Source organism: Herpailurus yagouaroundi, unplaced genomic scaffold, assembly GCF_014898765.1.
Source record: "Herpailurus yagouaroundi ecotype Mexico unplaced genomic scaffold, PumYag 67503, whole genome shotgun sequence".
Taxonomy (NCBI): Eukaryota; Metazoa; Chordata; class Mammalia; order Carnivora; family Felidae; genus Herpailurus; species Herpailurus yagouaroundi.
The window spans coordinates 111,917-126,766 of record NW_024420310.1 but is presented as its reverse complement, the minus strand read 5'-3'; positions in this window follow the sequence as shown (position 1 = coordinate 126,766).

Genomic DNA, 14,850 nt, shown 5'->3' with positions numbered 1-14,850 from the left:
ATTTAGCCCATCCCCCCTCCCACCACCCCTCCAGTAGCCCTCTGTTTGTTCTCCATATTTAAGAGTCTCTTATGGGGCGCCTGGGTGGCGCAGTCGGTTAAGCGTCCGACTTCAGCCAGGTCACGATCTCGCGGTCCATGAGTTCGAGCCCGCGGGGCTCTGGGCTGGTGGCTCAGAGCCTGGAGCCTGCTTCCGATTCTGTGTCTCCCTCTCTCTCTGCCCCTCCCCCGTTCATACTCTGTCTCTCTCTGTCCCAAAAATAAATAAACGTTTGAAAAAAAAAATTAAAAAAAAAACTGATATGAAAATGAACATTTACTTATAAAGTGAGTTAAATCGCACTCCTCACTTTAAGGATTTAGTGTAGTTAAAAGTCGATATGTAGGGGCGCCTGGGTGGCGCAGTCGGTTAAGCGTCCGACTTCAGCCAGGTCACGATCTCGCGGTCCGTGAGTTCGAGCCCCGCGTCGGGCTCTGGGCTGATGGCTCGGAGCCTGGAGCCTGTTTCCGATTCTGTGTCTCCCTCTCTCTCTGCCCCTCGCCCGTTCATGCTCTGTCTCTCTCTGTCCCAAAAATAAATAAACGTTGAAAAAAAAAAAAAAAAAAAAGAGTCTCTTATGCTAAAAACCTAGTTTACAAAATGGGCGGAGGACTTCAACAGACATTTCTCCAAAGAAGATATACACATGGATAACAAGCCCACGGAAAGATGTTCAACATCCTGAGTCATTAGGGAAATGCAAATCAAAGTCATACTGCAAATCAAAACCTCTTTATACCAACTAGGACGACTATAAAAGTGTTGATAGAGGTGTAGGGAAATTGGAACCCTTGTACATTGCCGGCGAGCATGTAAACTAGTGTGGCCACTGAGAAAAACAGTTTGGTGGTTCCTCCGAAGCTAAACATATAATGATATGACCCAGGAATTCCACTCCTAATGGAAAACAGGGACTCAAAAAGGTATGTGTAGGACAGCGTTCATTGCAGCATTACTCACAATAGCCAACAAGTGCAGATGACACAGTGTCCATCAACAAGTGAATGGAGAAACAAAAGGCGGTAGATGCATACAATGGAATATTATTCAGTCATAAAAAGGAATGAAATTCTGACGCATGCAAAAACCTGGATGCATTTTGACTACATTATGCTAAGTGAAAGAAGCCAGACATAAAAGATCAAATATTGTATGGTTCCCCGTCCACGAGGTACCTAGAAGAGGTCACAGGGACAGTGAGTAGGTTAGAGGATTACCAGGGGAGTGGACAGTTGTCACTTAGTGGGTGCAGAGTTTCTGTCTAGGGTAAAAAAGTTTTAGAAATAGACGGTAATGGTGGTTGCACAACATCAATTACATTCTGAACATAAGGACACTGAACTGTACGCTTAAAATTGGCTAAAATGGCACATTTTATGTTATATAAATATATATATATGAAATTGGTTAAAATGTGCCCATTTTACCACAGTATTTTAAAATCTGAGACAAATATGGCTAAATGTTAACCTTTTTATATGTAGATGATAGATATATGGGTTCTATCTTGTTTGTATTTTTTCAAATCTTGGAAAGAATATAGTATTGGAGAAAGAGAAAAATAACGTGGGAAGGTCTGAGATTTCTGGATATAGGGAGTTCATTAATTGACTTGCCAATGATGTCACAGTGCATCGTATTAAATATTAAAATTAATGCATTAAAGCAACCCAAATCCGCTCAAATGATTTGGAAGCTGAAGGAATGCATGCTTTTCTGTGTGCCAACGTTTTAAATTCATTTGACTGTCAAGCAGACCAAGGGTCATGCACCTTGACAATGTCAGCAGTTTGGGGAGAAAGCTGCATTTAAATTTTAAAAGGCAAGCAAAACAGATGTACTACATTTGCACTGTTCACATTAGAATTGCAGGCTCCGAATCAGCAGGAAAGAGTGCTCTCCAGGCGACTTCCAAGTCTATGTCTAATTGTGTGACAATTTCTCCTATTTTATGTCCTATCCATATATTCTACAGGAAGGAGACCTCTTTTGACATGGATTTTCTAAGAGGAGCTTAACTAGTGGTTCATTCTCAAGTGTTTGAGGTTCTTAAAACAATTGAAGCTTATGTTTCTATGGTAAGATTAAAAAAAAAAAAAAGAGTGACTTGAAAATAGTTTGTAAGTGTGCCATGTTAATAAGCCATGCGGGTCAGGTAACAGAACTGAATTCAGATTACGTGTCTAGGCTTCCATCTCATAGAAAAAGAAATGGGTTGACACCAGATTGTCTGACGATCAGCCACTCTCTACTAACAAGGTCCTTTCTTATTTTATCAAGTAAGGGAGAAGTGATTCCAGAATCTCAACCTAAAAGCTGTTTCAAATCGGTTTCTCATGGACAATGGCTGTGATGCCAAATAATTGTTTTTTCATTTTCTTTTAGGTACATTTAGCTAGCAGGACGAACACAATTAAGAGGAGGGTCAAACTAATGGCAGGTTCAGGTCTGCTTGCTTGTTCCATTGCAAAGCTGTTTTGTGTACACCAAGAGAGTGGGGGTAAAGTTTTGTTTTGTTTGACTTCGGAGTTTTCTTCTTATAAAGGGAAGTCTGTATTGGTCCTTCAAACGTAATAGACAGAAGAAGTAAGGCAAATAGACACCCATTATTCTAGACCACCCTGTCCAATAAAAAGATAATGTAAACTACATGTGCAAGTTTAAGTTTGCCAATAGCCGTCTTGAAGTTTAAAAAGAAATGACTGCAATTAATTTTAATTATTTTCTTTAACATGATATATATTAAAGCATCACCATTACAACACATAATTAATATTCCAAAGAAACATTAGTGAGCTATTTTGCCTTCTGTTTTGAAGTGTGATGTAAACTTTATATTTAGACCACATTTCAGTTTGGATTAGCCTCCTTTCGAGAGTTCGTGGCTATCATATTGGACAATGCAGGTCTAAGAAAAGGTAATATGGCTTTGAAAAATAATTTAGTGACAAGTATCTCCAGCCTTGATGGGCACACAGGTCACTAGTGGAGAAGTGCACTCCTTTGCATAAAGAGCCCAGACCACTTGGTGGAGGAAGATGTTTAGTCCAGTTTCTGCTCTGCGAAATCTAAATGTTAGCGAGAGCCCTCGGGGCGCCCGAGTGGCCAGGTTAGGCCTACGTGCAGGTAGTTGCAAAGTGGAATAGTTTTGCAAAATTAATTTTTGCGAGAGGTGATTCCACTGCAAACTTCAAATGAACTCAGTTCCAATGAATTTGATTGGTTGATTATTTAGACACAGTATCACAATATGTGTAAGAGGCTGTTGGTAGAGGGTAGGGTGTGATTTGTCATTTTCTTCTTATTGCTGGGCGGTGTCTCCTAGAAAAAGTGTGCCTGACTGGAATAGCTATGCTGCAGGCATGCATTGCATATTTGTATATGGCCTTTCGTAAACTAAGAGGTGGCTCTTAGAGCAGTCTCTCAACTTCCCGAGATCCAAAAATAAATAAATAAATAAATAAATAAATAAAAAAGAAAAAGGGTCTGAGGAACCCTGACAGATGTCAGAGAGTCCTTTGTCTTTTATTTCTTAGTGGAAGCCCTCGGGCCATCACTCAAGAACTTTTCCATTTTTTTTTTTTTAATTTTAAAAAAAATATTTATTTATTTTAGAGAGAGACAGAGCATGAGTGGGGGAGAGACAGAGAGACAGGGAGACACAGAATCCAAAGCAGGCTCCAGGCCCTGAGCTGTCAGCATAGAGCCCGACGTGGGGCTCGAACCCACGAACCGTGAGATCACGACCTGAGCCGAAGTCGGATGCTTAACCGACTGAGCCACCCAGGTGCCCCAAGAACTTTTCCATTTTTAATTTACATACCCACAGATGATGATAATAAGGATGATCTTACCTTCTGCTTGTATTTAATTTTTACTTTCACAATTCCTTACACGTGTATGACTTTCATTTCCACAGACTTTCTGCAAGTTAGAGATAGTGATCCATCCCCTCTCCCTTAAGACCTTGGACATTGAGATCAGGACAGGTGTCTGAATCTGCCTCTTATCTCGTAACGTGAATGCTACCATTTGTCTCATACAGTCTTGGGTTTAAAGAAGAGCATCCTTAGAACGTATTGCATACGGTGTGTGATCATTAGATGTTAGTTATCTCCTTAATAGAGACTTAAATGAAGAATTTAGCAAACTGTATGGGCAGTTTCAGACATAGGACCATCACAATAGCTAGAGTAAACATTCTGCATGTAAAAGCATTGACGCGCAGGACTAGAAGAATCTGCGATTTAATTTAATAGCATGCTTTGAGGAGCTACAACATGCCATGCACTGTGCCAGGCACGGGTGATCTACTCTCTAAGGGACAGAAGGCAAGGAGGGGAAGTGGGTTGCTCATGTTCACATGGGTAATGCGTAATGACAGTGGCACAAAGATACAGGTTTTCTAATAAGTTCCGGCTCTTTTCATGACACTACTTCCGTCTCTTCTCCCCCTAAACTCTGAACAGATTTGTTATTTCGCTTGTGAGTCCACAGAAACAGCATACTGGAGGCAGGCTGGAGAGTACTTGAGTCAGGCATACCGACAGCAATAGTGACAGTTGACATCCCGGGCTCAAGGGAGGAAGCAAAAACACTACATTCTTAACAGTCCATGACAGTATCTCAAGTTCACAGTGATGACCCTGGGTCTTCTAAAAATAGAGCCGAACATATTAAAAAAAACCCTCTAAGTCAGAAAGATTTTCATCAACATGGTTAAAGTAACATGACAGCGGAAAAGATTATTAGACAACGTGTAGCCAAGTTGTTTTCAACTGCTCTTTTTACAGAGGTGCCTGGGAGGCCACTGACTACAGATTAAGCCTCCATATAAAGTTTCATTTGACAAAAGGGGTCCAGGTATGTGTATATACACACACTGTATGCCTGTATGTTATGTATATATTATGTGTGGTATGTATGCCGTCTTTCTATGTGTCTGTCCATCTGTCTGTCCGTCCATCCATCCATCCATCCATCCATCCCAACACTGATGTAGTTCAACCACTTTCTGTTGCCTTGCAAGCCTTCCTCCCCACCCTCCTTTCCCTGAGACTACTAGGCAGGACCACTAGACTAGTTCTTGGGATCTCTAGGCTCGGTATATGACTCAAGATGGGCCAAGGAGATTCCCTATCCCAGTAGTTTAAATTCTGCACAGACATAAACAGACTGAAAGGGGTTGGAAGCAGTCCCCTCGAGAGGGAGTTCATGAGTTCCTTTTGCACTAATCTGCAGGGCTACTCTGATTCTCATCCTTCCCAAGGTTTGATTATCCAGCTCTTCCTTTGATTTGGTGAGTCGTCTCAGTATCCTTTCAATAAATCACCATTGCTCAAGTTAGTCAGATTTGGTTTCTTTTGTTTGCAACAAAGCTCCTTAAATGACAGCCTTGGGAAGTGAAAGTGATTTGCTCAAAGTCACATAGTGAATGATAAAAACTTGACAAGGTGACAGTCTCCTGACCCCCAATCTGGTCTCTGTAGCCAGATGTATACTCACCCCCCTGACTCCCAAGGTGGAAAACCCCATTCCTTAATGATTCTGAATGAATGAGGCATCACTATGTGAGGCCAACACAAAACTGCGGGTTAAAATGAAGCAAGGGCTTTTCGGCCCCTGAGCATAAAACATACCAACACGATGCATGTTCTTTGCATAGCGCTTTCTCCCCCAGACTTGCTTGAAGACCAAAATGTCCAGAAAAAGAAAGGCTTGCTCTCCTTGTTTTGGTATACTGAACCTGGCAGTATCTTCCTACACGAGGAAGTGATTAACTGTGCTTCAGCTCCGAAGCAGTCAGGGTCCCGTAGGCTTTGCCGTGATAACAAGCAGATCTTGAAACGTCAGTGGTTTAGCGCATAGAAGTATTCTCATTTGTACACGAAGCAGACCACTGGGGCTCTGCTCGCCCTGCAGACTGGGTCCCTTCCACGGGCGCCTTGGAGAGCCGGCTCCTTTCTATCTTGTGGTTCTGCCATCTCACCAGGAGGCCTCTGCGATCACACTGAAGGTTCAGACCCGGCAAGGGCTTTTCACTTCCTCAACTCAGAGGAGACCATGCACTTCACTTCTGCTCAAATTGGTTTACCTGGTGTCTTTGGTGCCGGCACTGGATAATTTTGTAACGCATTCCGCCTCCCCATGACACCATTATTTTCGGTAATGGTCATGGCGTAAGGTGACTAATAAAAATGGCCAAACAGTCGGTGAAAATTTGCTGTGATTTTCATATCACGCCAATAAAAATACAAAGCGAAGAGTAAAATCAGTATCTAGTGCAAAAAAGAAAAGAGTACTAGAATGATACTCGTATTTATATAAAGGTGGTTTTTGAAAAAAGGGAGAAATTGCAACCACATATTGACATGACCCACTAATAATAAAAATAAGATTGGAGTTTCTGACTTTAAGAGTTTTATACATTTGTCAGTGATTCATCAAAATCAGCCACCTATTCATGTTCACCCAGTTGATTGAAAAATACGTGTATTAGGTTCAATTTTAACTTTTTTCCACATGCAATGAGAGATTTACACGTAATTGGAAAACATGTTAAACATAAGGGTAAGTTTGGTAGAGACTTAAAGACTCCAATTTCACTGGAGTGAAATTGCAGAAATTATAATACTGTCCATGTATTTGTTTCTTTGGTATTGATTCCAATGGCCTTTATATATTTCTGCAGTCAAAAAAATTTTTTTTAACTTTTGTTTTTATTTTTGAGATAGAGAGCGAGCACTCGTGCTAGTGGGGGAGGGGCAGAGAGAGGGGGAGGGAGGGAATCCCAAGCAGGCTCTGCATTGTCAGCACACTGCACCGCCCCATGCAGGGCTCGAACCCAGGAACTGAGATCGTGACCTGAGCTGAAATCAAGAGTCAGAAGCTTAACCGACTGAGCCACCCATGTACCCCCCCCTCAAAAATTGTTTTAATCACAAATCAAAATGTTAAGTAGTGACATAGGATGAGATTGGTGGTAACTTAAATTCGGAGTCTTTGTCCTCGCAGTCACCGTGCTGTCACGGTTTATTTTGTATCCACTGCTTACAGACAAGGATATGTATGGAGTGCCACAGGGGTGGGAGACAGGAAGTGTCCTCTGAGGAGCTCAAATGATTCCAAACTCTGACAAACTCAGTCTTTTTTTTTTTAATTTTTTTTAACGTTTATTTTTGAGACAGAGAGAGTCAGAGCATGAACGGGGGAGGGTCAGAGAGAGGGAGACACAGAATCTGAAACAGGCTCCAGGCTCTGAGCTGTCAGCACAGAGCCCGACGCGGGGCTCGAACTCACGGACCGCGACATCATGACCTGAGCCAAAGTCGGCCACTTAACTGACTCTTAACATGATCTGACAAAGTCGGCCCCCAAACTCACTCTTAAAAGGAACTTGTAGGGGCGCCTGGGTGGCGCAGTCGGTTAAGCGTCCGACTTCAGCCAGGTCACGATCTCGCGGTCCGTGAGTTCGAGCCCCGCGTCGGGCTCTGGGCCGATGGCTCGGAGCCTGTAGCCTGTTTCCGATTCTGTGTCTCCCTCTCTCTCTGCCCCTCCCCCGTTCATGCTCTGTCTCTCTCTGTCCCAAAAATAAATAAAAAACGTTGAAAAAAAAAATTTAAAAGGAACTTGTATAGCCGAGTCTGTGTGTCAGGGCTGACTGTCTACCTGGCAGTTCTCCAAATTAACTTCCCTGTACAATATAATGTTTCTTAAAGAATAATAACAAAGTGCTAATTGGAGACTAAGATATATACTATTGAGACACAACAGTAATCACAGTAATTGTTTCCAACTTTAAGAATACCAAAATATTTGTTTTCAGGGAGGAATGATGTATTACTGACACTATTTAGAATTGCCAGAACAGCGTGAAAACAGGTTGGTTGTAAATTCTCTCCAGATCTGCATCCTTGTTATACGCGCGCTGGTGGACTGCTTCCGCCTCCATGGTCGTGAGGCACCACTGGCCCGCAGTCCATGGACCAGAACTAGCTACTTGGCCCTCCTCCCCTGCAAGGGGTCTGGGAAGTGTGGGGGAGCATACTGATTTTCAGTGCTGTGGCTGGGTCAGCCAGCTCTGTGACCCAGATGGGGCAGGACATTTCCAATCGAAGGGTGTGTGTGTGTGTGTGTGTGTGTGTGTGTGTGTGTGTGTGTGTACTCAGAAATAGCTCAGGTGGCCATGGTTTAGACTCTATTGGGTCTGGCAGATCATGAGGGTAGATTCACCTACTTTAATGGACAGGTTTTTCAAATAAGGCCATAGGATCTTTTTCAGAGAGGATTCAGGAAGAACATTACAAAATCATAGCTTTGAGTCAGAGGGATTAATTTTCTGATTGCTTTCTGGGCCTTCTTTTATTCTCAGAATTCAGTGCTACCTTTTGGGGATTGATCATCCTCCAGATAAGCTGCATCCTGTCATCTGGAACAGATAAAATTGGGAAAATATGCAGTAATGTAGTGTTTTCAAAATGCGCTTGCTAAGAATCACTTGGGACAAACTTGTTAACTACATAAATTGCCAGACCTTTCCCGCAGGAAATTCTGCGGTAGTTCTGGGTTGGGGCCCAGATGCTGAATAAGTACATTAGGTGATCCTTATTTTCAGGCAATTTTGCTTAAGAGCTATAAGAGTAGTTAGAAACCTGGGTTTGGCTCTCTGTTTCATGTTCGAGTTTCCCGGTGTTTGGAGAGAGAACAATTCTTGGCTGTCTCGTCCCGACAAGGCACGAGCGTGAATTGAGCGTGGTACACAAGGTGTAGTAAGTAACAGAACACATTTTTTCAGGTTGTTTGTGGGGATAGGGGGACAGAGACCTAGAAGGCAGTGCTTTTCAAGAGGACTTGGGGCCAAATATATTGTAGTTTAAAGGAATTTTCCAGGTGCTTTTTTTTTTTTCAACGTTTATTTATTTTTGGGACAGAGAGAGACAGAGCATGAACGGGGGCGGGGGGGCAGAGAGAGAGGGAGACACAGAATCGGAAACAGGCTCCAGGCTCCGAGCCATCAGCCCAGAGCCCGACGCGGGGCTCGAACTCACGGACCGTGAGATCGTGAACTGGCTGAAGTCGGACGCCTAACCGACTGCGCCACCCAGGCGCCCCTCCAGGTGCTTTTAATATGCATTTCACTACTTCTAAATCAGTAGTTCTCAAATGTTCGTTGTGTGTGGAATCACCTGGGTAGGTTAACGGATAACTGGGGCCCCACTCCCAGGGGTTCTAATTTAATTGCTCTTGGGTGTGGCCCAGGCACTGGATTATTTTTAAGCTCCAAGGTGATTTTAATATTCATCCACAATTGAAACCCACTGCCTAGATTGAAATTCTGTGATCCATAGTGATAGGCGATCGTTCTGTAAGTGGACAGGCATGCGGTTGATAGAGAGAAGCCACAGGAAATTTAATCAAGGTTTCGCTTGAAACCAGGAGAGACTGGCAGCAAGTTGTGATCTGGGTTTGCATACAGTTTAGGTCAGTGTTCCAGACTCTGAAAATTCTTGGAATAACGGACTTTGAAAAATGCCTGGTACAAAGACTGACAGTCAATGTGAAATCCGTGAATGACAGTAGAATCCGACACCTGGAGGAACTGAAATACTTGATAGTGGACAGAAGAGGGCGCTCTGACACAAAAATCATATTGCATCCCAGTCCCAAAGGAGGTATGAGGTGGGGGGGTTGTGAGTTTGTTCGCGTGCGAAGCCCCCTTTGTGAAATCAGGTTTTCTCACCTGATTTGGAAGCAAGTAATAGAATATCTGACTGACAGTAGCTTCATAAGAGGATGTTAATCAATCTCGTAACTGGAATTTTGGGGTTGGCAGTTGCAGGTTAATCCAGCTGTGTGATATCAGGGCTCTAAATTGGCTCTTCTAGTCTGTGCTTTGCTTTGCTTTCCCCTCATGCTCACAAGATGCCTGTCACAGCCCTCAGCTTTCTGTCTTCACACAGTTGCATACAAAAGCAGGAAGAAAGGAGAAATTGAATCTGAACTGCTCTGTCCTCAGAAAAATTCCGTGATGGGGCGCCTGGGTGGCTCAGTGGGTTGAGTGTCCGACTCTTGATTTAAGCTCAGTTCATGATCCCAGAGTCGTGGGATCCAGTCTGGCGTTGGGCTCTGTGCTGAGAGTGCCCAGCCTGCTTGGATTCTGTCTCTGCCTCCCCCCCACTCTCAAGATAAATAAATAAATAAGCATTAAAAAGAAGAAGAAGAAAGAAAGAAAAACTCAGTACAAGAATATTTTCTGGAACCCACTCCCCTCAGCCCCGTCAGACTTTCCTTATGTATCACTGGCTAGAACTAAGTCATATGCCAGCCTCTAACCTAATTACTGTCAAAGAGGTATAGAGCAACCTTATTGTCTTAGATCATGTTTCATTGCCTGGGACCTGTATGTTGCCATCACATATTTTTGGCAAAGGAAGAGGCAGTGAATATCAGAGGGACTTGCCCAGCCTGGCTAACTTTAGCTTAAGCTAAAAAGATCAGGATGTAACCCTGTTTGTTTTTGCCCTGCGTGGGAACAGTTTGGTCTCCGAATCTGGATTACTTTGCCCAAGAGATGACTGGGGTGGCCTTGGCAAGAAGCCCGTTAAGACAGAGTGTTGGATACTGAGTTTTGTATAAGTTGGCAAAACTGCTAACTAGAGGTCACAGCGCATGCATATTATGAACAAAGAGTGATGAAAGACGTGTCCTCACATACAAAGAGACTTCACGGGACGAACCTCGGTCAGGTGGCGGGTTTATTATGGATACCGGTTAAAGGCTGGTTGGGCTGGAAAGATAACAAGATGGATTTTCTCTCATACACACACTCAGAAGCACACCGAGCTTTGGAGGGGAGTCAGTCTTGTTCCTGTTTCGAGATACTTATCGACATACGTAGGAATGTGTGTGGTCAAATGGTTACTTACGTGACCCTCTGTTCTACTTTGTATGAATATCATATGGCTCTGAGAAGCCCATCTGTCTGAACAGAGTCAAGGGAAGATCGTGTCTACACTGAGGCAACCTGGTACCCAGCCTGAAGTGGGTTGTTGTATATATATGAATAAAGGAATGGAAATCATGCTCTGTGGTTTTATACTTCTGAGCTTACTCTCAGTAGCAACATTAACATTAACACATTGGGTATTACATTATAAGTGTCTTCTAGCAAGTTTGGGGATAAATCTGATAGATGACTTCTGCCTCACATTGCTTTTTTGCTGAACTGGTTGACAGCTATAAAATGGCATCCTCCCAAATGAAATGTGAGTGAATTCTGGTGACTCCAAAATCTTAAAGATGGTTGTAGTTTTCTTGAAGCTTATCATTTCATAGAGTAGATTTAAATACATAGCAACTTTGATTCATTTTAGAGAATAAGAAATTACCTCTTTAATATTTCTCCCAATACATCCCATGGAACACTAGTTCCACATAATATTTCATGAAAAATTGCTTCATGGTTTTATGATTCCATTGTTTTAATGATTCCATGGTTTTAATAGAAAAGCATGTGTTCAATACGTGATTGATTCAATATCTTCAATATCTTCTTGATATTGTCAATATATGTTAAAATCTTTGAAAAGTTTTACAATAGAGAAAATTGCTTTTTTGATTTCAGTGTTTCCCAGACACATTTAAGAACAGAATGTTTTTCTTGTAATACACCATGAAACAGGCTTTTTAGCACATTTGAGAGATGCTACACTCCTTGATATTTAGAAAAAAAAGGAAAACATTTTAAGAAATTGTCAATCCAAAAGTCCTAGAGAGATTAAGGTACCAAAAAAAAAAAAAAAAAAAAAAAAAAAAAAAAAAAAGCAAAGCAAAGGACCAGAGGCAGGGCACAACAGAAAGTGTTTGCCATAATAGAAATTAGTTCAGTGTAAGGTTTGACATCCTTGCTATGGAAGGGGAAAATGAGGCAGCAAAGGTAAGCAAGGGCCAAGCAGGGTCTTAAATGTTAGGTCAAAGTGTTTGGATTTTATAACGAAACATCAGTCATTGGAGTTTTGGAAACACGAGGATGCCTTCTGTATTTCAAGAGGGTAACTCTCATCAGTATGACGTCTGGATTGGTGGGATGAGACTCATTAAGAAGATAACAGCAGTGGCCCGGATGAGAGATTATGGGCATGATTTTAGGCAAGGGCAATGGGCTACAGAGGAGGGGCCACTAAAAGAGTTATTGGAGGAGTGGAATCGGCAAACCCTGCGATCAATTGTACGTGAAATGTACATGAAGTTGCTGAAGATGCCTTTGATGTTTCCTTTGTGACTAATTGGGAGAATGGTGGTGTTATTAATTAATGAGGAAGCCCAGAGTATATTGGGTATAGACCAGCTAATACTATTTCCTGCTCAAACCCTTCATGGCTGCAGAATAAAATCTGTCTCCGTTGCTCTGTACACTCCAGCCATAGTGGTTTTTTGGCTTTTCCGTGGCTCCAACCACGTTCACACCTCAGAGCCATTGCATTAGCTGCTCTCTTTCTTCTTGGAATGTTCTTCTCCCAGGCTTCCTGATGGCTTCTTCTGTCCTTTTGTTAGAAAGCGGAGGAGGCAAGAACTATCTCCAGACTGAGAAGCCACTTTGAGACCAAAAAAAAAAAAAAAAAAAAAAGACACAAGTCACTCCATACTCCATACCGTTTACACAGAGTTTTTTTTTTTTCAGGGTAACTGATTGATGGGGGATCAGGCGAACAAATGATCCAAGCACTACACAGTGATTCTCTACCCCCAAACCTAGACCTTAATCCACAAATTTTATAGAGTGAGAGGCATTGTGGTGAGTTCCAAGGATAGTTATTGTAACGCGCGCCACTTTTAGGGAAAATTAGAACAAGCCTTTCCACATTCTGATCGAGGCACACGTTAACCTCCAAGGAGCCTGTAACACGTAGCTCTGAGGGAGGTCTTTGCATGGGCATGAACAAGATGAAGGGCCAAATATGGAGTCAGTGTTGTCAGCATTTCTACACTTTTCATTCAGGCTTCTGTTTAAATATTATTTAATTTAGGGGGAACGTCTGTCTACTATAATGTTTCACAAAGAATGGTGATGTTGGCCGTGATTTATCACGTTAGGTAGGTACCTTCTTATTTTTCATTTGCTAAAATTTTTTTCAAGAATAGGTTTTTAATTTTACTTAAAATATTTTCACTATTTGTGAAGAAGCTTTTCTCATCTTTTAAAATTTTCCATGGGGATGATGTCAGCAACGTGGCTGAATAAGCCATCTCTCATCATATGCCCACCTCAACATCCACAATTTTGCATCTACCCACAGACAGAAGTGCCACTGTGGGAGCTGGGATTCAGCTGGGAACAGCTGGTGTACGTTCTGGGATTCAGAACATACACCAAGGGATCTGGGAAGAGTCTTGCTCACCCGTGAATTACTTTATAGGTATACAGAACTCAGTCTTGAACCCTGTAGTGGCCCATGAACCAGCTCCTGTTCTTCTCAGCCACCATCCTGGAACCCTCGGAGAACACTGCCTTAGGCAGTCACTCACAGACAGTGGAGCCTGTGTTGGAAGTATAGGTCTCCATTGGAAAAGTTCCAACGCACCGATGGAGAAAAAAAACAAAAGTGAGTTTGGACCCATTGAAGAGGGTAAGAGGACCAGTTTGACTTTATCCACATCACCCCTCCCCAAGGTGGCACAGCTCAGTGCCAGGTAAGACCTTCTCGACCCATGATTTTTCCTGCTTGGGAAAGCGAGAGCACGAGTGAGTCTCTGCCCTCCCCAGCTGTGTGGGACATTGTCAACGAGGCCTATTTCTGTCTCACGCCACCCAGCATACTGAATCGTGAGCTGTACTCTTCGGGAGTGGGAAGAGGCTGGAAGAACAGCAAAGAGAACTCTCGAAGGTCATTGTAAGGATGTGATCGTGCCGTGTCTTGGACCCCACCAAGAACACCCCCTTCTTCCATCAAGAATACAGAATATTGGTTTCCAGGGACTGGGGATGTAGGGGACATGGGGAGATGTCGGTCAAAGGGTACAAACTTCCAGTTATAAGGTGAATAATTTCTGGGGATCTAATGTATAACATGATTATAGTTAACAGTACTGTATTATATGCATGAACGTGGGTAAGAGAATTTGTATTTCATGGGTCTGGAGTTTTATAAGATGAAAAAGTTTTGGAGATCTGTTGAGCAACAATGCGAATATACTTAACACTGCTGAACTGTACGCTTAAAAATGGTTAATATTGGGGCGCCTGGGTGGCGCAGTCGGTTAAGCGTCCGACTTCAGCCAGGTCACGATCTCGCGGTCCGTGAGTTCGAGCCCCGCGTCAGGCTCTGGGCTGATGGCTCGGAGCCTGGAGCCTGTTTCCGATTCTGTGTCTCCCTCTCTCTCTGCCCCTCCCCCATTCATGCTCTGTCTCTCTCTGTCCCAAAAATAAATAAACGTTGAAAAAAAAAATTAAAAAAAAAAGGTTAATATTGTTATTATTTTTTTACCACAATAAAAAATCTGAAAACTTTCCTAATGGGTTATATTAATAAACTTCAGATATTCTATGATCCTTGCATTTCAGGGATAAAAAAAATATTGTATATACGGTTGAATGTTACTCAGCCACCAAAAAGAATGAAATCTTGCCATTTGCAATGATGTGGATGGAGCTAGAGAGTATTATGCTAAGTGAAGTAAGTCAGAGAAAGACAAATACTATATGATTTTACTCATGTGGTATTTAAGAAACAAACAGATGAACACATGGGAGGGAGAGAAAAGAAGAAGAGAGAAACAAACCATAAGAGACTCTTAAAGCTGGAGAACGAACTG